The 27,156-nt window shown below is 40.9% G+C and overlaps 1 long non-coding RNA gene across 1 annotated transcript in view; it reads right to left on the bottom strand.

Annotated features, from left to right (window-relative positions):
* Positions 1-5,960: 5,960 nt before the first annotated feature.
* The window catches only part of LOC133387590 (uncharacterized), a 77,998-nt gene continuing 56,802 nt past the window's right edge, over positions 5,961-27,156 (bottom strand). The window contains exons 2-4 of the long non-coding RNA XR_009763519.1: positions 20,596-20,869; positions 6,474-6,580; positions 5,961-6,276 (exon numbers count right to left, since the gene is read on the bottom strand). This is a non-coding gene — a long non-coding RNA (uncharacterized LOC133387590). The remainder of the gene's footprint in view (positions 6,277-6,473; positions 6,581-20,595; positions 20,870-27,156) is intronic.

The raw sequence follows: 27,156 nt of genomic DNA, 5'->3' as shown, positions 1-27,156 counted from the left end.
CATAGGGGAGTTGTTCCATCCCCTCGATAATTTTGGTTGCCCTTTTCCAAACTTTTTCTAGCTCTACAATACTTTTTTGTGGTGAGGCAACCAGAACTGTACACAGTATTACAAATACAGCCACACCATAGATTTATGTACTAGCATTATTATCAGCAGTCTTATTTCCAATACCTTTCATAATTGTCCCTACAATGGAATTTGCCTTTTTCACAGCTGCCACACACCGGGTCTAAGTCTTCATCGAGCTATCCACTATGACCCCAAGGTCTTGTTCCTGGTCAGTCACTGCCACTTGTTTACATTGTATTCATTTGCCACCTTACTGACTATTCACTCAATTTGGAGAGGTCCTTTTGTTTTTTTTCAATAATTTTTATTCAGATTTTCATAAAACATACAAGACAAAATCATAAAACATTCAAAGACAAAAAACAAAATCAAAAATAGTTAAACAAAAAGAAAAAAAGAAAAAAAAAACAAAAATAAAAAATAAAGAGTAAAATATTGACTTCCCATTTGTCAAAGATCAAATCAGTTATAAGTCTATAATATATAACAATCCTGTCTCTTAAGTCATATTATAAAATCACTTTCCTCCAGTAGTTATCTTACTTAATCATCAAATCTCATAAACATTACTTTATTCTTTCCACAAAAAGTCAAAGAGAGGTTTCAATTCTTTAAGAAATATATCTATCAATTTTTTTTTCCAGATAAGCATATCGATTAATCCATCTCATTACTAATTATGATAATCTTATTGTCATAACCATAGTCAAAATAAACATTTCAATTAATCCATCACATCAGAATCTGTTAGGTTCAATAATTTCAGTAGCCATTGTTCTATTATCTCTATTAGTTCCATTTTCCATCTTCCATCTTCAGTAGTCTTGTTAAGTCCAGTAATTTCAATATCCAATCTTCCATTATCAGTATTCCATAATAATCTTGCTGTCAAAGCCATAGTCATATAGTAAGAGTCTGATGGGGATTACCTCTATCCCAAATATTTTCTTGCCATCCATTCTGAATAAGTTGCTGAAATACTGCTGTAAAATCATATCTCTGTTCTTTTTTTCAAAATACACTGGGTCATCTCTTAAAAGTTTTTCCATTGTCACATGGCTGCAGTTAATTCCATAGATTTTCTCTATATTGGGCTCCATCACATCATTCCAGTCCAGAAGATTATCCATGCCATTGATAACTTTATCTCTAGAATCTTCATTCATTTCTTCAGAGATAACATTGAGTTCCAAACAATAGATTTTATTTCTAAAGTCCATAGACTCCAAATCTTGTTCCTGTTCCACGTTGGTTCCAATCTCCGGGATCTCCTCTCTCACAGGGACCCCTATTCCAGTCTCCAGGGTCACCTCTCTCACAGGGACCCCTGTTCCAATCTCCGGGGTCTCCTCTCTCACAGGGACCCCTTCCAGGGTCACCTCTCTCACAGGGACCCTTATATCTTTAATCTCCTGCTTCATTTTACTCAATTCAATTTTCATTATCTCAATCTCATCCATTATTTTCTGAAACATAGTTATTTCCAGATTTTCAGCCACTTTCTTAATTGCCATTTTAAAAGAAAAATATAGAAAAACCACTTCTTATTTCAGCAACAATTGGGTTAATACTCCAAACTTGGTGACATCACAATATAAACAGAGCAGACAGCCTTATCTCTCCAATAGTTAAGTAAACAAAATGCAGTTCCCAGGATCGAAACAATTAATGGCAATCGTCAAGAAACAGATTCGTCAAAATAAAATAGACCAAAAAGAGAGTAGTCTCAAAACAGTATAATATTTTTCAAAATAAAAATCTGGAATAGAAATCCCTCTTCTGTGTATATCTTTAGAATGCAAATCCAGGACAGCTTTTTGCAACAAAAACAGAGATAAGCTATTAATTAGTGCGTAGCAGAGAGAAGTTACGGCTCCCCAGTGAGATGTCAAAAACCGATCAATCTGGCAAATCTCTTTTAAACAGCAACAATTTAAGTCAAGTAAAAGAAAAATATAGAAAGAAGGGTGCTTGCCTGTTAGTGCGTTCTCTCTTAGAAGATAAGATGAACGTTCGCTTTTCCAGATAGAGCTTGCTGTTGAAAATCCGTCCCACCTTCGTCGGCTGGACCTCGTCCCATAAATTAATGAGATCTGGTCGTCCCAACAAAAATAGGCTTTGAGGTTAATCTCTTCGTTTCTCCCTACCCGGGAGAAGTTTAATCAGTCAAAAAAAAAAGAAAAAACTGACTGATATATCTGAATAAGCTTCTTTTGAGGCAGGAGCCCGTCTCAAAAGCAGGCACAGGCTAAGTCACCCTTCCCGGAAGTCTCAATTTGGAGAGGTCCTTTTGGAGCTCTTCTGAATCCCCTTTTGTTTTGTTTTTTGTTAATTAATTTTTTATTCAATTTTCAAAAGAAAATACAAAGAGAATAACAAGGAAGCCACCCTGAGTGCCCTATTATAGGGTAGAAGGGCGGGATAGAAATATTTTAAATAAATAAATAAATAAAGATCCCCCCCACCCTGCAAATAGGTTTGACATTAATACAAACATGTACAATATCATGAAGCAACAGACTCCATCATTAAACCACAAGAATGTACCTTCCAGAAGAGGATAAATGAAAATATAAGTCTAGGTAAGTGTGTATATATATATATATATATTCATAAGGATCTGGGCTGATCGTAGCTCAATAACATTAAAGCTAACATATCTGTCCCAATCTAAGTGGTAAACACAAAGACCAAGGAACCAGTCTAGGTACAACATATATCAACCTTCAGGAAATCCAGAGGTGAGCATACAGTCTTGGAGGAGAACAGTCAGTTTCTTTCTCATTTGCAAAGTCAATAAACCTCCACCAAACCACTGTAAAAGTATCTTTTTTCTTTTGTCCTCTCAGTTCTTTCACCTTCTGGGTTTCTCCAACAGTGCAACCTGTCAAACCCTTTGGAACCAGTGAACCAAGGTGACTGTTCTGAACTCTTTCCAACTCCGAGCAATCACAGTCCTTGCCACAGAAAAGAGATGGTTCAAAAGCTCCTTACATGCCAAATCCAAATCCTGCAACAAACCAAGAACGGCCAATTGTGGTGAGGGATGGATCCACTGTCCTTTACCCAAAAATCTCGCACTCAAGGGCAAGCCACCACATGTACTCATACATTCTCACCATCCCACATCCCCACCAACAAAACAGGGAAATCTGGGGATTCATGAGAGAGAGTCTTCTCAGGGCACAGTATTGTCATGAGCCCCGTGGAAAGGTCTTGGAGTGATGAGGAGGAGGAGACAGACTTGGACTTGGGAGGAGGCCCTAGTGACGTGTATTCAGACATAGTTGAGCTTCAAGGCTTCCGTGCCACTGACAGTGACAGCTTCACCCCGTAGATCCAGTTATCACTAATAAGGCGCTGCTCAATCAGGAAATTGCCTCTCCTCCTTCCCTTCACCCCCCCTTCTTCATTCACCCCACCAGTGCCACCATGCAGCCCTCTTCCTGAGGAGCAGGACATCGCTGAAATGGTCCAGTCACCCTCGCCTTGGACCCCTAGGCTGTGGCACCAACAGGCTCAAAGAGTTCCCACCGTTCCACTGAGGAGGAGTGTTCGCATGCACATGCATTCCTGACTGTGACACTTTTCTCATGCAAATAGGGAGCCCACTCATCCTTAGTTAAGACTGGTAAGGGAGGGTGTCTAATTGCTGCAACAATGTGTTAGTGCAGTGTAGTGCCTAGTTATACCTGGTAAACTTGTAAGCTGATTCATGAAGCGCTCTGAACTGAATTTTCAGAGTTTCTCTGAACTGAATAGGTTTAATTTTCCATTAAACCTATTAAAGAAAAGAACACCTTCATGTCCGTGTCTGACTTTTAACAGTTTGGGCAGGACAGGTACCATTTATGGAGAAGTTTTAAAGATTGCTCCCTGACACCTGCAGATATGGATGTATAGGCCTGCTTTTACCACAGATAATTCCAATCCTCCTGCTCCGTTGAGATGCCCAAATCGTGCTCCCACAATGTCTTAAGAAAGGTATTAGGAGCATGCCCTAAATTCCTTAAGCATTCATTAACAGCAGACACTAGGCTCCTTGTTGCCCCATTATAGCCTAAGAGCGCCCATTCATAGTTAAGACCCTAGTTGCAACCACCACCATAGATGGTTTGGGTAAGATAGAGCGGAGCAGCACTCATATCAGCCAACTGTGCAGACCCAGTCTCCTCATCATTTTCTCCTGTATCAATAACACATTATTCTTATAGAAATCACATAAATGATAGAGGCCTTTAGTTTGCCATGTGTCCACCTCTGCCAAAGTGCATTTTTCAACCATTAGTGGATGATCCCTTTGTTTTAATAATACTGAACAATCTAGTATAATCAGAAAACTTGGCCATCTCACTGCTCACCCCTACCTCTAGATCATTAATGAACAAGTTAAAAAGCACAGGTCTCAATACTGATCCTTGGGGGACTCAATTTTCTCCATCCCTCCATTGGGAGAACTGTCCATTTATTCCTACTCTCTGCTTCCTGCTACTTAACCAATTTTCCTGATCCACAAGAAGATCTCTCCTTTTATTGACTGCTAAGCTTACTCAGGAGTCTTTGGTGAGGTGCCTTGTTGAAAGCTTTTTTGCAAGTGCAAGTATACTATGTCCATTCATCTTACCCCACAAATTAATTTCATTTGTTCACAACCAGTGGTCATCACAATACTTTAGCCATCACATCCTAAAAATCTCAACACTATTTGTGAAGCATTATTTCCCTTAACTTTTGTTCAGACCACACTTTCAGCAAGCTTTGGCTTAGTGGCAACCTAAGTATCAGGGTGCAAGATGCTATAATCTAAAACCAGTTTGTCATACTATTATTTTCCTGTGGGGAAGGACTGTTGCTCAGTGGTACAACTTCTGCTTTGCAGACAGAATGTCCCAGGTTCAATCCCCAGCATCTCCAGGTAGGGCAGGGAAAAGCTCCCTATCGGAAACTCTGGACAGCCACTGCCAGTCAGTATAGACAATACTGAGCAAGATGGATACAGTACTGTAGCATAGACAATATTGAGCAACACGTCAGATTCCTTTGTCCCCACATGAAAGTAATGTCTTTCTCACTCTAAGCATAGGAGTTTGTAGAAATACATAAGATATAGTTTAAATGTTTTTCAGGCTGTTGAGTTCACTAGTGGGAATACTGTTGCATGCAACAGCATGATTATTTATGATGCACATAAACACAATACCCAACAAAACCCACTTTTGTAGCACTTTACACCAGTAGAGGACAATGATTTGCTGACAAAAAACTACAATTGTGTAGCAATATTCTTGCACCATGAACATGCCACTGCAGGTGGAAACCTTTTGCCTGCAGAGCAAAGCTTATGAAGGAGGGAAAGTGGGTGGAGCAGAAGAGAGGGATCCTATGCTTGCTCAGGGTGTGCTTCTACACTCAGGCTAGCTTATGCACCATTATGTGATGGCATAATGTTATGCCTGAAAAAGAAGTGGTGTAATATTTTAAAAATCCAATTTAAATAAATAACCCAAGATTACTACTCCCCTTCTCCATTCCCACAGCTGGAGCAGAGGATAGGATTCCAACTAACTTTAGAGCCAATCACAGTATATACTACAAAGGATATGTACAACCCATCCAGAGAACTCTGGTTTTATGTATCAGCATGTGCACCATGGGGTTACATCACTCTCTCCTCATTTCCATTGTGCATACAAGTGGGAAATTAGCAATGGGTATCATGGTGAAAGGGCACTTGCACTAACAATGATGAGCCAAAGTTCACAACAAAGTGAAAATAACATTTTACTAACCAATTAAGAGCTTTTGGTATGAGGTGTGGGAAGAAATACAGAAACTGACAAAACAGTGTTATTTCAGTCCAGAATTAGCTTTATTGAACATTTTCATGGGATAAAACTCAGATTTGCAATACAAAAGTTTGATAGGATTCATGCTGACAGCAGCCAAACAGGTGATTGCCAGGCAGTGGAAGACATTGGACGGCTTAACATTGCAAAAATGGCACTGGAAACATTGGGAAATAGCACTATTAGAGAACACAGAAAAAAAAACTGGCGGAGGGGAAAAAGAAAAACAAAGTCTCTTTTGAAGTGGACTGATGGCCCTTCATTTTGGCATCTACTTCAGATACAGGATCGGGACCGTTTCCGTTTCCATTCAGATCACTGTGGTTCTCGTGAAGCTGGAAACACTCATATGGGATATCTGTTAGACAAAATAGGAAAACAATTAGTTATAAGGGGAAACGGGGGTTGTGGGGAAAAGGGATAATAGGACATTAATTACTTGTTATTTATTTATGTTGTGAAAAAATGGAAATGGACTGCCTTCAAGTTGATTCCGACTTATGGCAACCCTATGAATAGGGTTTTCATGGTAAGCGGTATTCAGAAATGGTTTACCATTGCCTTCCTCTGAGGCTGAGAGGCAGTGACTGGCCCAAGGTCACCCAGTGAGCTTCATGGCTGTGTGGGGATTTGAACCCTGGTCTCCCAGGTCGTTGCAGTTCCTATATGAAAGAAAAAAAGGAAAAAAAGAACATATTACTAACCATTATCTTCTTCTCAGAACACGTACAGGTATTTCACCTCAGGAATCCAAATGCAAATCCCCTACCAGGACCCCACTGCTGCAACTGGGAATGCAAGGACAAAGCAGCCCACACAGGTAAGCCGGGGGGGGGAACTACATTCCAAGTGGGAGTACCAGATTCTCTAACCTCTACCAGACAAAATCTATCCTGAGCACTCCAAAGTGGACAAGACACTCAACAGCCATGAAGACAGTGACTTTCAATATCTTCCCCTGCAACGTGCTTAAATATATGGTTAAATATTCCTCCCACACTCTTCACATGAAAGCAGTGTCTTCCATACAGTGTTCAAGGATTAAGTATGCAGGTTGTGGAAAGGAAGTCCTGTTGGTAACAAAGCACCAAATACAGTTAAGCTTCTGTCATGTGTTGATGAAGGCCACAGGGAGCACAACCAAATTTGCTGGTGAGCATTTTTCACTCCACTTCACTTACCTGTAGTGCTGGCCAGGCACTCATCACTCCATTTTCCTTGCCGTATATGAGCTAAGGCACATAGAGCAGAATTGTCAGTGGAGTGTTTACACCTTATAGTGACATATTTTCTTCCCCAACAGGTGAGTCCCCAAACATAGATTTCCTTGGGAACTACCAGTGGTAGAATGGAAAACTGGTTTAGGGCATGCATAATAGAATATCACCTTGTGGGCATCTCCCTTTCTCAGAGAGTCATGATTCAATGAAATACATGTACTATCTGTTCCCTTAACTCATAACAATCTACATGTCTTTCTCACCTCTTTATACACAACTAAGCAAACTTCATCACTCACAGGGGCATTTATGTTCCCAAGTCCCATGCAGACCATCCACATGCCCTACAACCACACCACCAATGATGTGTAGGAAGTCAGCTGTCCTGCCATGGGATTGTCATCTTTTCCTCCCGTGTTCCTCTGCTTTTCCAGAATGCATGACAGGCAACTATATTGTAAGTATAGCAGTGCTCATCATGGGGATGTAGTAAGGGTGAACAGTACACCTGTTATCCTGCTCTCTGACATTCAGCTATCACAGGCATAGGGGCTCTTCAAGAACAGAAATACTGTGTTGCTGTAGAACTCACTCCATCCCTGATTTTGTTCAGTAAACGCTGTGAGTTGAATTGTACTGCAGTTCTTATGATGCTTAGGGGGGGGAAAGGACCTCTGCCATCTAGCTAGCCATCTTCCATGTGAAACCATGTAAAAGGGCTAGGTAGCCCACAGTGAGTTCTGCTCTGTATGACTGTGAACATAAAAACATAACAAGAGCCTGCTGGATCAGGCCAGTGGCCCATCTAGTCGAGCATCCTGTTCCAGATGCCTAGGGAAGCCTGAGTGCAAGAGACTTGCTGCTTTCCACAACTGGGTTTTAGAAGCATACTGCCTCTGACTATGATGACAGACCACAGCCATCATGGCTAACAGTCATGTATAGCTTTAGCCTCCTCCTTTCCCCAAAAAAGTTTTTATAATGAGAAGAAAAACAGCATAGCCTTATCCTCCATGAATTTGTCTAATCTTAATTTAAAGCCATTCAAATTGGTGGTCATCATTGCCTCTTGTGGGAGCAAATTCCACAGTTTAACTATGCACTGCAGTTTTATTTTCAATACCTTTCCTAATGATCCCTAGCATGGAATTTGCCTTTTTCACAACTGCCACACACTCGGTCTTCACAACTGCTGCACACTGAGTTTTCATAGCGGCTGCACCCTGTGCTTCCTAGTTGCCATGGATGAGGGAAGGGGAGGCAGCAAGTCAAGTTCTAGGCCATTGAAGACTACAGTGGCTCGTCATGAATATGGCTAGTTGTTCAGGAGTTGATCTGTGAAGTGAGAGTCCTGCTGCCCCTTCTCTTGCATCTAAATATTGTTGGCAGAGTGACTTGTAGTGATGATTTCAGCATCTCCCTGTAGCACTGGGGTGGAGAACTTGTGACACTCCAGAGGTTGCTGGGGCTTAATCCCCCTCCCCTCAATAATCTATGGCTACTGGTCATGTTGGAGGGCCACAGGCTCTCCACCACTGCTGTAGCAGGACTTGAATCCATATCTCATACTCCTACTGCAGTATGCTTTCCCACTGAGCTACCAGGAAGATCCTGGTGTTTATTTTCTTCCTGAGAGCTTCCTATTGTTTTTCTTCTTTCTTGTCCACGTGACACTCTCACTTGCAGAAAGCTTGTCCCCATCCCACAAAATGGACACCAATATATCTCTGTTGTGTAGAGTGTTTCAACTCTCTGTGATAGAGCATTATACCCACAGTGGCAATCAAATAATTATCCTAGAAAAGTAATGGTTTCTCCATGTATGATTCTTATTGGCTGGACTGTAGAGCTATGCAGTAATTAGAATGGCAGCTCTTCCTTCTCTAATCTGCCCTTATTGGTAGGTTGTGTGTGTTTGTGCTGCCAGGAGATTCAAACCCCTGTCTATAGACAGCCGTAGTGTTTGTGACTATAAGTCTCAGTTGCTATTTGCCTACCCATTGCACCATGGTGGCCTCCACTGGAAAAGGGGCTATGTCCTTGCTCGGCTGCGTGGCTGTGAACTGTGTGTGGGGGATTTGAATACTGGGTTGAATGATATCCTGAACCATCACTCTTCATTGATTGGTACCTTCTCTAAGCTGCCAATATGGGGCAGTGGCAGTAAGCAACCTCATGATTTATGAGATGCAGCAAACGATCAAGAGTAACATATGAATGTCTTTCAGTGTTTTTATATTGGCACATATTTCTGCAGCTATTGTGCTTCTGACTTTGTTGCTAGGTACACATAGGATCATTACTTTGTTACACTGGCAATAGCATTGAAGCAGTAGCCACCAGAGTAGTGGGACCATACAGTGATCCTGCCTTATAAAATTTCTTTTTTTCCTACACAGAGATTATCTTAATGTAGAAAAATAGTAGTGTGTGAAGTGGCCCTTAGCTAACATCTGTTGGTATTCACATTCTCCATTAATTAGTCTAGTCCCTACATTTGCAAAGGCAGTCACAACAGCACATGGAAAACAAGATTGTACCATCTGGGTACTGTCTACTCATCAGAAATGAAGAGAGAGAGAAATCTGAGAATGTGGTGTTTTAATGGTGATGGAAGCATTACACCTTAATGTCACACACATGATTAATAAGATTAAAGAGGTAAAGATTCTAATGAGAGCGCCCTCTTAAGTTTGGGGCAAACAGCATGAGAAACCTGCCCAAGAAGCTGAGCTAAGATAAAACAAAGATAACACAAGTTACTTGGCCATGCTGGCTGGGGCTGATGGGAGTTGTAGTTCAAAAAAGTAACTTTTCCAAGCTCTGCACAAGTAGCATCACTCGGGATGGGTAGGAGTGATATAATCAGGCCTATGAGAAAAAGGAGAATGAAAGCCACAGGCACCTGTGACTCTAGGGAAGTAAATTATCTTACATTTGCTCCCAACATCCTTGGTAGGTGAGAAGGCCCATGAGCCAACACTTTGCCTTCTGTTGCCCTGATGTCACTACTTCTGTTGGCTAAAGTATTGGCACTTGCTTACTCATGTGAGTTCAGTAAAGCTCAGATGAATGCTGGGATATGCATCCATGAATGCATCTGCATCAACAACACACATGGATCTCTTTTGCTGGATCAAGGTGTTTGCCTTCTATCCTGATTAAGTTCTATGGAAAAACTGGTCTGGAATGGTCTAGGTGCAAAAAGTCCCTCCCTTCCCTATGAAGCGTTCAGTCCATTTCTAAGATGAGAAACTGAAGTTCACATCTCCTTGAAGTCATGCCCTCTGTACTGGAAACCCTTGGTCTACCAGGTAGTTTAAGAATCCCAATGCTTGCTGCATGGAGAGCAACTCCATCAATTAAATTTATAATGGTAATCACTGAGTTTTGTAGTCATGGCCACTGCCCTCTCTGAATACAACTATCAGTCTCTGCTAAAGATCTTACTACATAAATAAAAGGCGACAGAGATGACAGACAAACTGGAGCACAAGAAAACAGTGTTTTAATACTGATGGGCTAACAGCAGGCTGGCATATCAGCTCCCTGACTATGGTCAGATTTTTAAAGCAATTCTGTTGTTCCTCTGTATGAGATAAGAGGGAAAAAGGAAATGCTTTTATGTTAATTAATGCCAGAGCCTACGTTAATTTGGCTTTTGAAAAGTAGCACTCTTTATCATGTATACCCTATTTATTCTGTCATAGAGCTATAGCATGGAACTACCACAATTTTAATCCAAATAAATGAACAGCAAAAATGTTTTTGTGCATGCTCAGGATTCAGTTCCTAAATATTAATAGCTTAACCATTTGAAAATTGAATAACAAAAGTAGATGGCTTTGAGGAAGTCGGAATAGTGCGGAGGCTGTTGGTTTGGCCCTGTCTCAGGTCTGCAGTAACCAAAAGCTATTGCTCTCTGATGAGTAGGTTACACATTTATAATAAATGAGGCTGTGAGTTCATCCAAATTCTTAATGAGGAAATATTCACATACTGCACTCTGGGAACAACTCTGGGCATCCCATATAGAAGATAGATGACAGTAGGGTCTAATGAGACTGATGTCTACATATTCTAAAGTCCTTTTCTTAGAATTAGACTGAGCTTCATTGCTTGAGTTTTACAGAAAAAATATGTCCATGTTTTACAGAAAAAACATGTCCATGTTTTTTCAGTTTCAGAGAGCGTTGCTTTTCTACCTGTCCCTATAATTTTACAGATCTTCCTTCACTCAATGTCCTTTGCAGTTTTAGTTTCTCTTGCATTGTTTTTACTTGTGTAGCCAAAGCATTCCCTTTGCAGCCACAGCTTCACAAGTACTAAAGATTTTTGTGCACCATGTGTGTCATCATACTTTTCGGTTAGTTATCATTCTAGGCCTGTTATGTCCCTGTTGGATTGAATCCACAAGTTCAGTTCTAGCAATATGGAGAAGTCTGGGACATTTTGATATATGAACCCTTGTCTCCCTTTTTTTAAAGTAGGTCATATCTGTACCAACCTTTTGTGCGGGAATTTCTCTGGTGCTCTTTGCTTCACACCCTTTAGGATGCACACCTTAACATGGTGAGGGGGTCTGAGAGTGTTGAAGAAGCTAGAGCAATGCCATCAGCAGTCTAGACTAAGAGGCTAGACTCCTAGTAGGGGCACCCAAGGTGGAATGGTCAAAGCTGAGACACCAGACTAAGATGCATCCAAACTCAGAGGAAGGCAATGGTAAACCACCTCTCAATACCTCTCACCACGAAAACCCTATGAACAGAGCATCCAAAATGCAACACAAGATAGTGCTGGAAGATGAGACCCCCAGGTCAGAAGGCACTCAACGAGCTACTGGGGAAGAACAAAGGACAAGTACGAGTAGCGCTGTGACTAATGACGCAGCTGGGTCAAAGCCGAAAGGAAGCCCAGAGGCTGATTTGCACAGATGCGAAAGGAGAGTCTGGAGTTGTACGACGCACACAATCGGAACATGGAATGTGAGAAGCATGAACCGGGGAAAGTTAGAAATTGTCAAGCAAGAAATGGAACATATCAACATTACAATACTTGCCATGAGTGAATTAAAATGGACGGGAATGGGGCATGTTCAATCAGGCAACTACAAAATATTTTATGCAGGAAATGAGAAATTAAGAAGAAACGGGGTTGCTTTAATAGTGAGAAGTGATATAGCAAAAGCAATTAGGAGCTACAACGCAAGGTCTGAGCGAGTTATAGCAATGAGATTAAACGGGAAACCTGTTAACATAACCATCATCCAAGTCTACACTCCAACGACAAATGCAGAAGAAGAGGAATTGGAGAGATTTTATGCAGAAGTACAGGAGGAAATTGATCACACACCAAAACAAGATATGATGATAATCATGAGGGGTTGGAATGCAAAAGTAGGGAACAGATAAGAATTAGGAATTGTGGGGAAATGGGGCTTAGGAGACAGAAACAAAGCAGGAGAAAGACTTATTGAATTCTGTGAAGCCAATAATTTGTTTCTTGCGAACACATTTTTTGAGCAACCGAAAAGATGACTGTACACGTGGACATCACCAGATGGTCAATATAGGAATCAAATTGATTATATAATTGGCAACAGAAGATGGAGAAGTTCCATACTTTCTGCAAAAACAAGACCAGGAGCATACTGTGGTACAGATCATGAACTGGTTGCATCAAAAATCAGAGTAAAGCTAAAGAACAACAACAAAGCAATCATAATGCCAAAACACAATTTAAATAACATTCCAGGAGAATATAAAGATCAAATAAGGAACAGATTTGAGGCTTTACACTTAGTTGACAGAGAACCAGAACAACTATGGAGTGAAGTCAGATTATAAGGGAAGAATGCAAAAAGACAATACCTCTAATTAAAAAGAGAGAAAGACCTCAATGGATGACTGAAGTAACTCTTAAAATGGTTCAAGAGAGAAGGAAAGCAACAGCAAAAGGAGATAGAAACACGGTCAGAACCCTAAATGCAACAATACAGCGACCAGTACTTAGGGAAAAAGAGAACTATTACAATAGTTATCGTATAGAAATAGAAGAGGACAACAAAAAGGGAAGAACAGGAGTCCTATTCCAAAAGATTAGAGAAATGAAAAGGGAAATTTAAACCATGAGTAGGGATGTTGAATAATTAACAGAGGAACACACTGACTGACTGAGATGAAATAAAAGAAAGATAGAAGCAATACACTGAAGAACTCTATAAAAGAGATGCCATGATGACAGATTCATTCATGGAGGAACCCTATGATGAAGAACCAGACATTTTAGAATGTGAGGTAAAAGCTGCTCTTAAAATACTTGGAAGAAACAAATCACCAGGAACAGATGGCATACCAATAGAGTTGCTACAAGTTACTGAGACTGAATCTGTCCTCATTTTGACAAACATTTGTCAAGAAATATGGAAAACTAAACAATGGCCCACAGACTGGAAGTGTTCAATATATATCCCAATTCCAAAGAAAGGGGATCCCAGGGAATGCAGTAATTATTGAACTATTGCCTTAATATCCCATGCAAGTAAAGTAATGCTCAAGATTCTACAATGAAGGCTCTTACCATATATAGAGCGAGAAATGCCAGACGTCCTAGCTGGATATAGAAAGGGAAGAGGTACCAGAGATCATATTGCAAACATATGTTGGATAATGGAACGGACCAAGGAATTTCAGGAGAAAATCACCCTGTGCTTTATAGGCTACAGCAAAGCCTTTAACTGTGTAGATCATGAAAAACTATGGAATGCTTTAAAAGAAATGGGGGTGCCACAGCATCTGATTGTCCTGATGTGCAACCTATGTTCTGGACAAGAGGCTACTGTAAGGACAGAATATGGAGAAACCGATTGGTTCCCAATAAAAAAGGGTGTGAGACAGGGGTGTATTTTATCACCCTATTTGTTTAATCTGTACATATCATACAGAAAGTGGGATTGGACCAAGATGAAGGAGGTGTGAAAATTGGAGGGAGAAATATCAATAAGATATGCAGACGATACCATACTCTTAGCAGAAACCAGTAATGATTTGAAACGAATGCTGATGAAAGTTAAAGAGGAAAGCACAAAAGCAGGACTACAGCTGAACATCAAAAAAACTAAAGTAATGACAACAGAAGATTTATGTAACTTTACAGTTGACAATGAGGACATTGAACTTGTCAAGGATTATCAATACCGGCACAGTCATTAACCAAACTGGAGACAATAGTCAAGAAATCAGAAGAAGGCTAGGACTGGGGAGGGCAGCTATGAGAGAACTAGAAAAGGTCCTCCAATGCAAAGATGTATCACTGAACACCAAAGTCAGGATCATTCAGACCATGGTATTCCCGATCTCTATGTATGGATGTGAAAGTTGGACAGTGAAAAAAGAGGATAAGGGAAAAATCAACTCATTTGAAATGTGATATTGGAGGAGAGCTTTGTGTATACAATGGACTGCGAAAAAGACAAACAATTGAGTGTTTGAACAAATTAAACCAGAACTATCACTAGAAGCTAAAATGATGAAACTGAGGTTATCATACCTTGGACACATAATGAGAAGCCATGATTCACTAGAGAAGACAATAATGCTGGGAAAAACAGAAGGGAGTAGCAAAAGAGGAAGGCCAAACAAGAAATGGATTGATTCCATAAAAGAAGCCACAGACCTGAACTTACAAGCTCTGAACAGGGTGGTTCATGACAGGTGCTCTTGGAGGTCACTGATTCATAGGGTCGCCATAAGTCGTAATCGACTTGAAGGCTCATAACAACAACAAATTTTGCATCGAGGAAGTTCTAAGTTAAAAGTTTTTCATTCATCCATGCTGGTCATTGTTATTCCAGATGAATGAGCAGGATTCCTTGTGCAGATGACATGGCAGCCATTGCACCAAAATGCTAGAACCAACCTTCTGTCCTAGTTAGTAGTTCCTTTTGGAGTTATTTCCCCTTTTCCTTCCAGTTTGCTCCTAGTAGTGATGACTATTTTTATCTAAAAATGACTATTTTTGCAGCACCTGCGGCTTAGTTCTTTAACTGTAAAGTTTCTCATCCAAGTTCTTGTTTTCAGCAACGTTTCTTATGTATAGAGATGAGATTGCTTGGTTTTATTTTTTTTCTCCCCCCCCCCACATTTATTGAAAGAAATGTTCACAAAGAAAAAGTAATTAACAGCGGGCCAGGAGGGAGAGAGCGAGAGTGAGAGTGCATAGCTGAGTTTGTCGTCTTGCAGGTTGGCACCACAGCAGAAGTGCCATTGCTATTTGAGTCTGAGATTTCACAGGGTATGTGTATAAGACACATGGTCCACATGAGTAAGCCTGATTGGTAGGGTGAGAATGGTAGTTTTAAGGAATTAAATCCAGCAGCAGCTATTAGTCCAGAATATAGAGGGGAAATATGTTGCAGCAGCCTGTATTAAGGAAAGCAGGACAAGATTGGCAGGTTACCAAGAAACAACAGCAGCAGAATGAGTAGCTCAATCATGACTGTCAAAAACCAAGGTGTGTTAATGGTGTTGCCCTTGTAATAATACATCAATTATTATCATTAACAATTCAATTTATATCCCATCATTTCTCCCAAAAGGTGCCCAATTTAATAGCAGTTGTTTTTATATACCTGAAACATAAAAGGACTTTGGTTTGGGCAACCAACCCCTAGACCAGGAAGGGGGAAGCTGTGCCCCTCCAGATGTCACTGAATTCCCATTAGCTCCCATTGTTCCACTCCTACCTACAAGGCCAGGTTCAGAGAAGAGCATTGGGGGATTTTGTGTCCGCCCTCTGGCAGTGGTTTTGTGGGTTGCCACAGGGCACTATTTTATCCCCAATGCTGTTTAATATCTATATGAAGCCACTGTGACCAGTCATTAGGAGAGAAACCATGTGCTTTAAATGTATGGTGTGTACATAGAGTGAAGACTCATCCAAACGACTGTATAACGTGCTATATGATCGCTTTGTGTATTCATTAATTTTCGGTGGTCCATACGACATCACCCATTTTCCCGCATTTTCTCGCGGTTAAATCTGCATTTGCATTACTGCAAAAAATATGATTTGCTTTTTTAAATCGGGAATCATCTGCTGTACCTTCAGGCGCTCGGATGCAATACCGCGGACTTTAGAGCTGTGGGCGTTTCATGGGCGGTTCTTGGGTGGTTCCCCATACCCTTTCCCTCGTTCCCAACCAATCATGTATTTCCACTTTTGCGCATGTGCGCGAATGTCTGGGGAAAGCCCGGGAAAACTGAAACAATCAGAGCTATGGTGTGGTGTTGGGGGCACTCTGCAACTTCTACTGCGCAGAAGCAAAAATGTGCATTTGCGCAGAAGCAGCAACAGCTATTAATTTTTAGCCAGTCTGCGAACTGGGTGGCCGCTCTGGGTGAGATCTGTAATTGTGGTTGTTTGTAAAGCCCCCCTTTTCCTGGCTGGTCTCACTCAAGTGGGCAGGTTGGTGCAGGGAGCTTGCTTTGCTCTTTCCTCCTCGCTAGGAGACAGACAGACATGCACAGGCACACACAGCAGAGAAAAGTGAGAACCTGGCTCTTTGCAAAGGGTCACAGGAAGGAAAGGGAGAAGGAGGGGGGGTGAAGGCAACGGAGCATCAAGTTTTGCCCGGAGTGGTTGGGAAGCTGCTGGGAAGCCTCTCTTGGTGGCTCTTCCCTGATGCTGCCGATGCCACCGCCTATGGAGAGTGAAAGGCAGGCAGAGTGAGAGCGAGAATGGGGAGCTGGGTGCCGCCACTGAGCACTGCACTCTAGAAAAGCTCAGCATTTACCCTCTGCCGTTGATGGCAAGTGGGAGAGCGGCAACCAGCCTTGTGTCTTGTATATATACAGTTGGTTTTGCGAAATATCACAAAACAAGCGAAGAATAACACAGGAATTATTGGCATAAGCATACAAGTGGTTTGCTAGAGCGTCTCAGCCACCCGGAACCATAGCGACTGGTGCTCTACCTTCCTAGACATGACAAGTCATTACTTGCTTTTCTGGAGAAATAAGTGGAATTGCCAGCTGTCTGTATCTCCAGAAACTTTAGTATGCATAAAGGCAGAAAAGCATACAGTCAGTTTTGCGAAATATCGCAAATACAAGCAAACAAAAATACAGGAATTATTGGCATATAAGTGGTTTGCATGTTTCTTTTATCAGAGGGAACACCGCAAAGCCTGTGCTGGGCGCTTCAGCGCAGATTGACATAGCAGCGTGCGGGTCTGTTTGCCTGCATTCCCTGCCTGAGCCCAGAGCATTCCTGCCACTGAGCCGCACAACATCCTGCAGTTAATGAGCCCAGGGGTTACAGGGGATTCGCCTGGCGATTACAAGTGCTGATCCCTTGCACTGCCCACAATCCCCTTGGACGGTCAGGGACTCCTGGAGACACCCCCCCAGCCGGCCTTGCTCCAGAGTGGCGAGCGGCAAGGAACTCCATTACAGCCACTACTACCAAACCATCAGAGAATTCAAACTTTCGTGCTCTTACGTTCAAGCGCATGTGCGTTATTGTGCTTCGGTGCACAGGGGGAGAGGAGCATGCGTCATATTTTGTGGACCAATTGGCTGATAGGGGGTGGTGTTAAAGGTGGAGCTTGGAAAAAGCAAAAAGAATGTATGGGTCTTCCCGCTGCGTGTGCAGGCGCAAAAAAAGCGTATTTTTTACATCGGGAAAGAGCAAACAAACAGGCAAAGTGGGGACTATCAGATGACAAAGCAAATATGGAAAACATGAATTATCCAGGTCAGTTTGGACAAGCCCTGAGATTGAATTGTGGTAAGACAGAGACTTTGTATGTGGTTTCCAGGTCCAGGAGTTGGGAAGTTCACTGGTTCTGGATAGTGTTGCACTCCCTCTAAGGAACAAGTGTAGAATTATCTCAGTCACTGGAGGCTCAGGTGCCTTATGTGGCAAGGAGCACCAATTATCACCTTAGGCTTGTATGCCACAACTACGCCCTTCCTTGAACAGGGACTACAACTGATCTTGAACTGCAACTGCTCTTGTCCACGAAAGCTTATACTGTAATGAAAGTGTGAATCTTAAAGGTGTCACAGGACTGCTGGATGAAATGGGCCCCTGGCCTGATCCAGCAGGTTTTTCTTTTTGCTGCAACAGACCAATATGGCTACCTGTTTTAAAACAGCATATTATTTATTTATTTCATTTATTAATCGCTTCCCATAAAATATCCCAAATCAATTTAACAATGAAAACATCACCAATAAAATATTTAAAAACAATTTCAACTCCAATATGGATAGACTGGAATGAAAATATCCACTTAAAAGGCTTGTTGGAAACAGAATATTTTCAGTAGGTGCTGAAAAGCACCTGTCTGATACTATTTGTAACAGGACGGAATTCCAAAGGTTAAGTGCCACCATACTAAAGGCCTGATTTCTACATCATATGAAATAGACCTCTGATGAGATGATATCTGCAGGAGCCCTCTCCTGCAGAGTGCAGCGTTTGGTTGAGTATATAAGGAGTATCCTGATCCCAACCTGTATACACCAGAACCAGCACTTAAATTTAGCCTGGTAGTTAATTGGCAGCCAGCGCAATTATTTCAGTGGTGCATAACGTTATGGCAATAATCTGCCCCAGTGAGCACTAGAGCTGCCATATTTTGCACTATCTTCAGCTTCTGAGGCAACCCCAGGGGCAGCCCCACATAGAGCGCATTGTAGTAATTCAACCTGGAGATTACCAGCACATGGGCAACAGTAGTCAGGCTACCCTGGTCCACAAACAGTTGTAGCTGTCTTACCAGCCAAAGCTGTTAAAAAGCATTCCTAGCCACTGAAGTTACCTGTGTCTCTAGTGACAAAAATGCATCGAACAGCACCCCCTAGACCAGCCTTTCCCAACCAGTGTGCCTCGAGATGTTGTTGGACCGCAATTCCCATCTTTCCTGGCCATTGGCAATGCTTGCTGAGGCTGATGGGAGTTGTGGTCCAACAACATCTGGAGGCACACTGGTTGGGAAAGGCTGCCCTAGACTATGAACCTGCTATTTCAGAGGGAGTACGACTCCATCCAAAGCAGATAATTGGCCAGTTATCCAGACCCGGGAACCATTTACCTACAACACTTCTCTCTTGCCAGGATTCAGGCTCCATTTGCCCTAATCCAGCCAACCGCCAAGTTCAGGCACTGCTCCAGGACTTGTGCAGCTTCTCCTCATTCAGATGTTGCAGATAAACATCTCGGCATCATCAGTGCACTGATGACACCTCATCCCAAATCTCCTAATACCCGCTCCCAATGACTTCATGCAGAAGTTAAATTGTAATTAACTATTTAGCATAGTTAAACAGATGTGAAAGCAATAAATGTGATTTCACAAATATTAGATTATTTGTGCAAAGCATGTTATTTATATAAATTATTTGCACAGGAATATTTAAAATCTTTTAAAACTTTATATGATTGCAATTATAAGCACGTTTTACTTACTTGGAAGTAAGTTAAATTTAAATTACTAGGATTTAATTTTACATAAAGCCACAGTTTAAAATTCACCCCAGTTGTAAACTAACACAAATCAGTATCTCTCAGCCTGACCCCTCATTTACACCACCTTAATAATAATACTGATAACCTGCCTTAGTAACTGGGTTGTTGTAAGGTCATAAGGACATTGGGTTGTATCTAGCTAAGCCAAACTCAGAGTAGACAACTGAAATCAATGGACATGTTGGCCAGAGTAACTTGTCATAAGAACTGAAATCAATGGACATGTTGGCCAGAGTAACTTGTCATAAGAATATAAGAAGAGCCTGCTGGATCAGGCCAGTGGCCCATCTAGTCTAGCATCCCGTTCTCACAGTGGCCAACCAGATGCCAATGGAAAGCTGCAGTTTATCTAGTAACTTGTGTTTAGAAGCATACTGCCTCCAACTGTGGAGGCTGAGTGTAGCCACTATGGCTAGTGGCCCTTGATAGTCTTATCCTCCATGAATTTATCTAAATCTCTTTTAAAGCCATCCAAGTTGATGGCCATCATTGCCTCTTGTGGGAGCAAATTTCATAGTTTAACTATGTGCTGTGTGAAGAAGTACTTTTGTCTGTCTTGAATCTTCCAACATTCAGCTTCAACTGGATGTCCCTGAGTTCTAGTGTTATAAGAGAGGACAAAAACCTGTTCTCTGTCCATGCCATTCACAATTCTATACACTTTTATCATGTCACCTCTTATGTGCCTTTTCTCAATCTTCAATTTTTCCTCCACAATCCCAAGGTCTCATTCCTGGTCAGTTACTGTTAGATCAGACCTCATGATTTTAATAGGTTTACAGCCTACATTGCTATATACAGTAATTGTTAAGCATTCTGTTAACTCTATTTATATAACGATTGTATGTGCAATGGTGTCTAGTCTTCTTCCAAACCATTTTTCCTAGTGAATAAGATTTTTTTGTAGTAGCATTTTTCATCACCTTTTAGGATGGTTGATGCAGTTTTCTGGACTATGTTTCAAGTTTCTGATACATTTGAATTCATTCATGCTGATGCAAGGGAATGTTTCCATCTGTGGCTTCCCTTTGCAGTACATCTTGAGGACCATATGGCTGTGTTTGGCATTTCAGCACCTTTTCAATGTTTTCTTACAACTCTCCCATCTCCTGCTGTGGATGAAACTTTGGGAAATCTCCTTTGTTCTCCTGGGTATCATTAAAAGGCCTTGTGTAGTTAATGTTTGGTCCTTAGAACCTAGAAAAGTGATAGGTTTGAAAAATTAACCCTAAATATAAGAATCTAGGCTATATTAATCAGCAGTAATACTTCAGCTGTGGTTCTTCTTCCTAGACTTGCCTCTACAAAAACAATCTGGATTACGATTAAGGTTGTAAAATGGGACTTTGATGCATGAGTTTCATTCCTCTTTGATTAATTATTTGGATAAAGGATTATGGTACATATTTATAAACATTTGCTGATGAAACAAAACTGGGTGAAGTGCATACAGTTTGAAGGATAGAACTATAGGACGTTGGGCCAAGAAGTCTCCTCTCTAGCTACCCTTTTTAACCCCATGCAGCCTCAACCCACAAGTTGGAGTTGAACCTCATACATTCTAACAAGAACTACAATTAAGATAATAATGATAAATTGTAAACTTGACCTGCAAACAAGAAAATGTAATTCAGTTAAAAGTTATATTGCTACACATAACCAAATGCTGAAACTCAAACTGAAGGGATAAAGTTAGTAGCAGATGAGTAGGATCTGTGGCCAAGTTGCAGGACTGCACTCAGGTCCTGCTTGTGTGCTTCCCATAAACATCTGGTTGGCCATTGTGAGAACAGGATGCTGGACGAGATGGATCACGGGCCTAAACCAGCAGGCTTTTCCTATATTCTTAGGCAGTGAATCACAGGATGAACTTGTGGCTGCAGTATGTCATAGCCACAGACATAAAGGTATACATTTATTATGTATTAACTGCTAACAATTTAGGAGATTTTTTTTACCCAAGGCATAGGAATTGCAGTAGTAGTTAACTGTTACTGGTTACAGCTCAATTGAAAAACTATGATTACTTTGAATCCCATACTGGAATAAAGATTTAGACAAATAATTAATGATGGAACATGACACTAGCCTTCAAATATTGATATGGCTGCTATAATTATGATAGACACCATAGTGACTGTACATCAAGAGGCAATGGATTTAAGTTGCAGGAATGTAAATTTAAGCTGAACATTAAAAACCTTCCTCACAGAGGAAATAAGGCAATGGCAGGCACTGACTAGAAAAACTGCACAATTTCCTTTGTTGGAGAACTTTAAAAAATAACTTGGTTCAGTATCTTTTGAAGGTGGCTCAGTTATAAGGAATCCTACAAGGGTTGCAGAAAATAACCCCTGAGCTGCCTTCCAACCATACAATTCTACAATTACTAGTAGAGGAGTTTACTACTTCCTGACAAGAAATTGTTCTCCATGAGGCAGCTCCTGAGGCAATGGCAGCTAGAATTAGATTTGGTTTGAAATATGACTTCTGTGAAAGAGTTAGGGGAGCTTGTACCAACCTGCACTGGAACTTAGAGAGTGGAGCATGACTTGCCAGAAGGCAATATTTGAAGGATACACTAGGCATTAGGCTGTATATGCTGTGCTGGAGAAACAGGCTGTAGTTCAGCAGATCTGTAAATAGTTCTTGGTTAAATAGTTCCCATAACACTCAGCTCCAGAATACAGTACAAGATACTTGGAAGAAAGGAGAATTTTGTTGATGGCCTGCATCAGAATTGTAAAATTATTATAAGAAAACCACTGCTGGATCAAATCATAGGCCCATCTAGTCCAGCATCCTGTTATCACAGTGATCAACCAGATGCAAGGTAGGACCTGAGCACAAAAGCACTCTCCCTTCTTGTGATTTCCAGCAACTGATATTCAGAAGAATATTGCCTCTGACACAGGGAGATGTGAAGTCGTGGTAAGAATGCACAGATATTACAGATTCCCTATGAAAGCACAGTGAAATATACATTGTATTGACCGTAGTGACATTACACATGGTCTTAAGAATATATTTCCTAAACTAATCGCCCAGGCAATTAGCCTCCTTTGAGTTGCTCCTTCAATCTACCAGGCTCAGACCGATGACTTTTCCTCTTGCCACTAGTGCCAGCCTTACCATAAAAACTATTACTTTAGGCCATTTATTGGGAACCTGTTCTTTTACATACATTGCTGGGCTATAGCTCATGTCATCCCTGAACATTGGCCATGCTGGCTGGGGCTGATAGGAACCAGAGTTCAATGACAATGTTCCTATTCCTGCTTTAGAAGTAGATTCTGGAACAGAGGCACCATTTTCCTGTTTCCATTGTCTGTTTCGCTTGCTCTCTTTGTCATTAAAAAAAATGGTTTGCCGTACTTCTGTGAGGCTGTCATTTGACTTTGCTGTTCTGTTGCAAAATTATCCATAGTCATAACTGAGTCATGCCTCCTGCCTGATTTCTTCCCACAAAACCCAGTAGTAAAGTGTACTGAAATGTATCATGTGTTGAATTTGGGTGTAGGAGACCAAGCCTACTTTACAGGATTATTAAGGATAGCACGCGCACACACACACACACACATTTTAAATTAGCTCAGCTCCCACAAAGGATGAAACCAAATGCACGTGTGACCTTTCAAATCTATTTTCTGAATCTTGAATGTTGGCTTCTCAAATCTATCCCTCTACTTCTGAAAAAATGAAGTCTGAAATTCTTAGTTTTTAAACAAGGGGATAAAGTTGCATACAATCATTTTGGAGTCTGAATGTTCCTCACCCTATGCTCTTGGGAGAGAGCTGCTATGGGCCATTCATATAATATAGAAGATGTGAGTACATAAAGATAGTGTGATAATGCAGAAGCAAGTTTCATGTAGGGTGATCACTCCAACAAGAAATGGAAGACTTACGTAGTAGAATGATTAAGCAGCTGAACTGTATACAGCGGTCTGGTAATAGATGTCATGTTTTGTCTACACATACTTTCTGACCACAGCAGCAGGGTCGTCCCAAGGCATTTTTACAGCTTGACTCACAGCAGCAAATTGCACCTCCCTCTTCAAGTCAAGGGTCATAGTATCTAAGCTCAGCCAAGTTATTTTGACTTCTGAGGCACAAAATCTCATAAACAACTCTCCCTGTCTCTGACTGTGCAAATACAACAATTAATAAATTAAATAACATTAACTTGCTGCCTTTTCATGATACCCCAAATCAGCTGCTTGAGGTGGCTGCCTCACTCTGCCGTATAGTAGGGCCGGCCCTGCCGAGCTGGTAAATAATACAAGAAGTATCACATACAAACACTACTGCTCTGTTGAAAGGAGAGTTATGGCAATCTTTATAGAACATGGAAAGAAAAGGATATGTTGCAGGGAGGGAAAGTTTAGAGGACACACTAGCTGAGATCCTATGTGATTTGCGTGGGGAGATCAAGCTGAAGCAGAATAGCTCTAAATACTTGGTCTCAATAAAGAACCAGTTAATTGTTAAGCCATAGTTAGAGACCTCTAATTATTAATCAACACACACTGTATGAAACATTCCTGCCACTAGAGTAGAAATTCCATCCCAGTTATCTTTAGAGAAGCAGGGCTGAAATTAATAATTACCCACTTTTCACTACCTGTGAACTCTCCATTCATGGGCAAGTGAATGAATGAAAACCCTAGAACTGTCGATCCATCACCTTTTCCCCACCTCATATTAATTAGAAAAGTAATTCAAGCTTTAGAAAGACAAACTTTGAAAAATGAGTGAAGAAAATTATTGAACAAACCCTAACAGGGGCACATCTTTGGCTGTACACAGCTTTTGTAAAAGCCCTACATGAGAACAGTGGTGTGGTTAAAGGAATTGCTTGTGTATTGCAAACATCTCACAAGGTGCAAAGCAGTGCTGCACAGGAGGCATCATAAGGGACACTACATTTAAAACAAAATATTAGGAGTTGCAATGGAGTAGCAGTGGTGTGAACACAGCCTTACCATTAAAATGTGTATTGGCTTGGATGGATGAGTTCTCAAGCCTCCATCCCACAATAAAAATCAGTTTAGGCGCTGAACAACAAATGTGGCATTGCAACATTCTCTGTTAATGCAAAACAAAACCAAAAAACTACTACTCACTTAAAAGTTTTGTGACCTTTCTGTATCAGAGTCATCCTGCTGATTTTCATAACAAAAGTGAGATTTGTGTACTTTTTGCTCAGTAGTGTTAGAATTCTATTCTTTCCTATGCATCAATACATAGGTTCTAATTTTAGGCCCTGATTGTATCACATTTACAAACATGGTAAATGCCTTTTTGAACAATAGGTGCTTTTGATGTAATTAGAAGTAAATATTTATTTATTTGTTTTATTCTTATCCCTCTTTTTGAATTATTACCGTCTCCCAAAGCAACTCACATAAATTTTAAAAAGAGTGAGACAGGCCCTGTTATCAGGATTACAAACTAAAAAGACTAGAAACAGAAGGAAATGGGGGTGAATGGAACAAACTGGTGAGCTAAAAGTGGGCAAGACAAGTACCACTGAAAAGAATTGCCCCTCTGTGGAGCTTTATTTATTGCTGTGGGTTACAAAGCTCTTCTTTCAGACCCCAGAACTAATTTACAGGACTGCTAGATAATACAACTTTAAGTTCTTAATGTGAAATAAGTAAATGTGACTCTGAAATTCCAGAGACATAATAAATATAGAATACAGTATACAAAATAACGTATTTACAAAGCTCTCTTTTCAGAGTAGAAATGCACTTTGAGCTCTTCTGTGAATAATTTAACTACAGAAAGGTAAGAGAACCTAAGTTTCTGTTCCCACAGCAACCGTATCCTAGACCTCTTGTATACAGAAATCTTTTCTTGAATTCTACAATGGCTATAGCTGCTCATCCTGGGGCGAGAAAGGTCACAGAAGTCCCAGACACATAGCTGACAAGGTGGTTGTTCAAAGGAAAATGCAAAGGAATTGAACATTGCATGCCTAGGGTGGGGGTGGGGAGATTGTTCTGTAGAAAGATCTCCTTCCTGTGAAGTAGGCTTTTTCCCTACCATCTGATGAAATTAACCTTGGTACATTGAAAACTAACAAACGGAAAGCATTTTTCTCACATAACACACAGGAGATGTTTTGTATTCACTGATACCAACCACAACAATGACTACCTGTGGAACAAGATTTTCTGAAATTACCACAGAAATTTATGGAATATATTATCTTGCAAAACCGCTGCATCAGAAGAAATCCATCTAGCTCCTGCACTCTGTTTCCAAATGTTGTCAGCCAGATGCCTCTGGAAACCCATAAAGTGAACATAAATGCAATAGCCCTTCCCCGTGTCCCCTCCAGAGACATGCTGTCTCTGGTCCTGAACATTTTATATAGCCATCATCATCATATAGCTAGTAGCCATTGATAGCCTTTACAGTGATGACCAAGTTTGTCCTATACAGTATCAGCTGTTATTGTTACATGCCTTCAAGTCAATTTTGACTTATGGTGACCCTATGAATCAGCGACCTCCAATAGCAACTGTTATAAACCACCCTGTTCACATCTTGTAAGTTCAGGTCTGTGCAGGGCTGGTGATATCATTAGGCCAACTAGGCAGCCGCCTAGGGTGCAGACCTCAGAGGGGCGCAGTACTGACCTTTGAGGGGGACAGTTTTATACAGATTAGTTTTTTTAACCCTTGGAAAAAATGCAACTAAAATAAATTTAGCAGTTTCAAGTTTTGTGTTTTTTATTTTTTCTACAAGACATCTGTTTTTGAAAATTGAAGTTAGCAATTTGGGGGGGGGAGGTGCAAGTAGTTAGCCTTGCCTAGGACACAAAATAGCCTGGCACCAGCACTGGGTCTGTGCCTTCCTTTATGGAATCAATCCATCTCTTGTTTGGCCTTCCTCTTTTTCTACTCCCTTCTGTTTTTCCCAGCATTATTGTCTTCTCATGATGTGTCCAAAGTATGATAACCTCAGTTTCATCATTTTAGCGTCTAGTGATAGTTCTGGTTTAATTTGTTCTAACGTCCAATTATTTGTCTTTTTGCAGTCCATGGTATGCGCAAAGCTCTCCTCCAACACCACATTTCAAATGAGTTGATTTTTCTCTTATCCACTTTTTTCTCTGTCCAACTTTCACATCCATACATAGAGGTTGGGAATACCATGGTCTGAATGATCCTGACTTTGGTGTTCAGTGATACATCTTTGCATTGGAGGACCTTTTCTAGATCTCTCTTAGCTGCCCTCCCCAGTCATAGCCTTCTTCTGATTTCTTGACTATTGTCTCCAGTTTGGTTAATGACTGTGCCGAGGTATTGCTAATCCTTGACAAGTTCAATGTCCTCATTGTCAACTTTAAAGTTACATAAATCTTCTGTTGTCATTACTTTAGTCTTTTTGATGTTCAGCTGTAGTCCTACTTTTGTGCTTTCCTCTTTAACTTTCATCAGCATTTGTTTCAAATCATTACTGGTTTCTGC

The sequence above is a fragment of the Rhineura floridana genome, chromosome 6 (assembly GCF_030035675.1).
Source record: "Rhineura floridana isolate rRhiFlo1 chromosome 6, rRhiFlo1.hap2, whole genome shotgun sequence".
Lineage (NCBI taxonomy): Eukaryota > Metazoa > Chordata > Lepidosauria > Squamata > Rhineuridae > Rhineura > Rhineura floridana.
The sequence above is the reverse complement of the archived record's forward strand: the minus strand, read 5'-3'. Positions and strand labels throughout refer to the sequence as shown.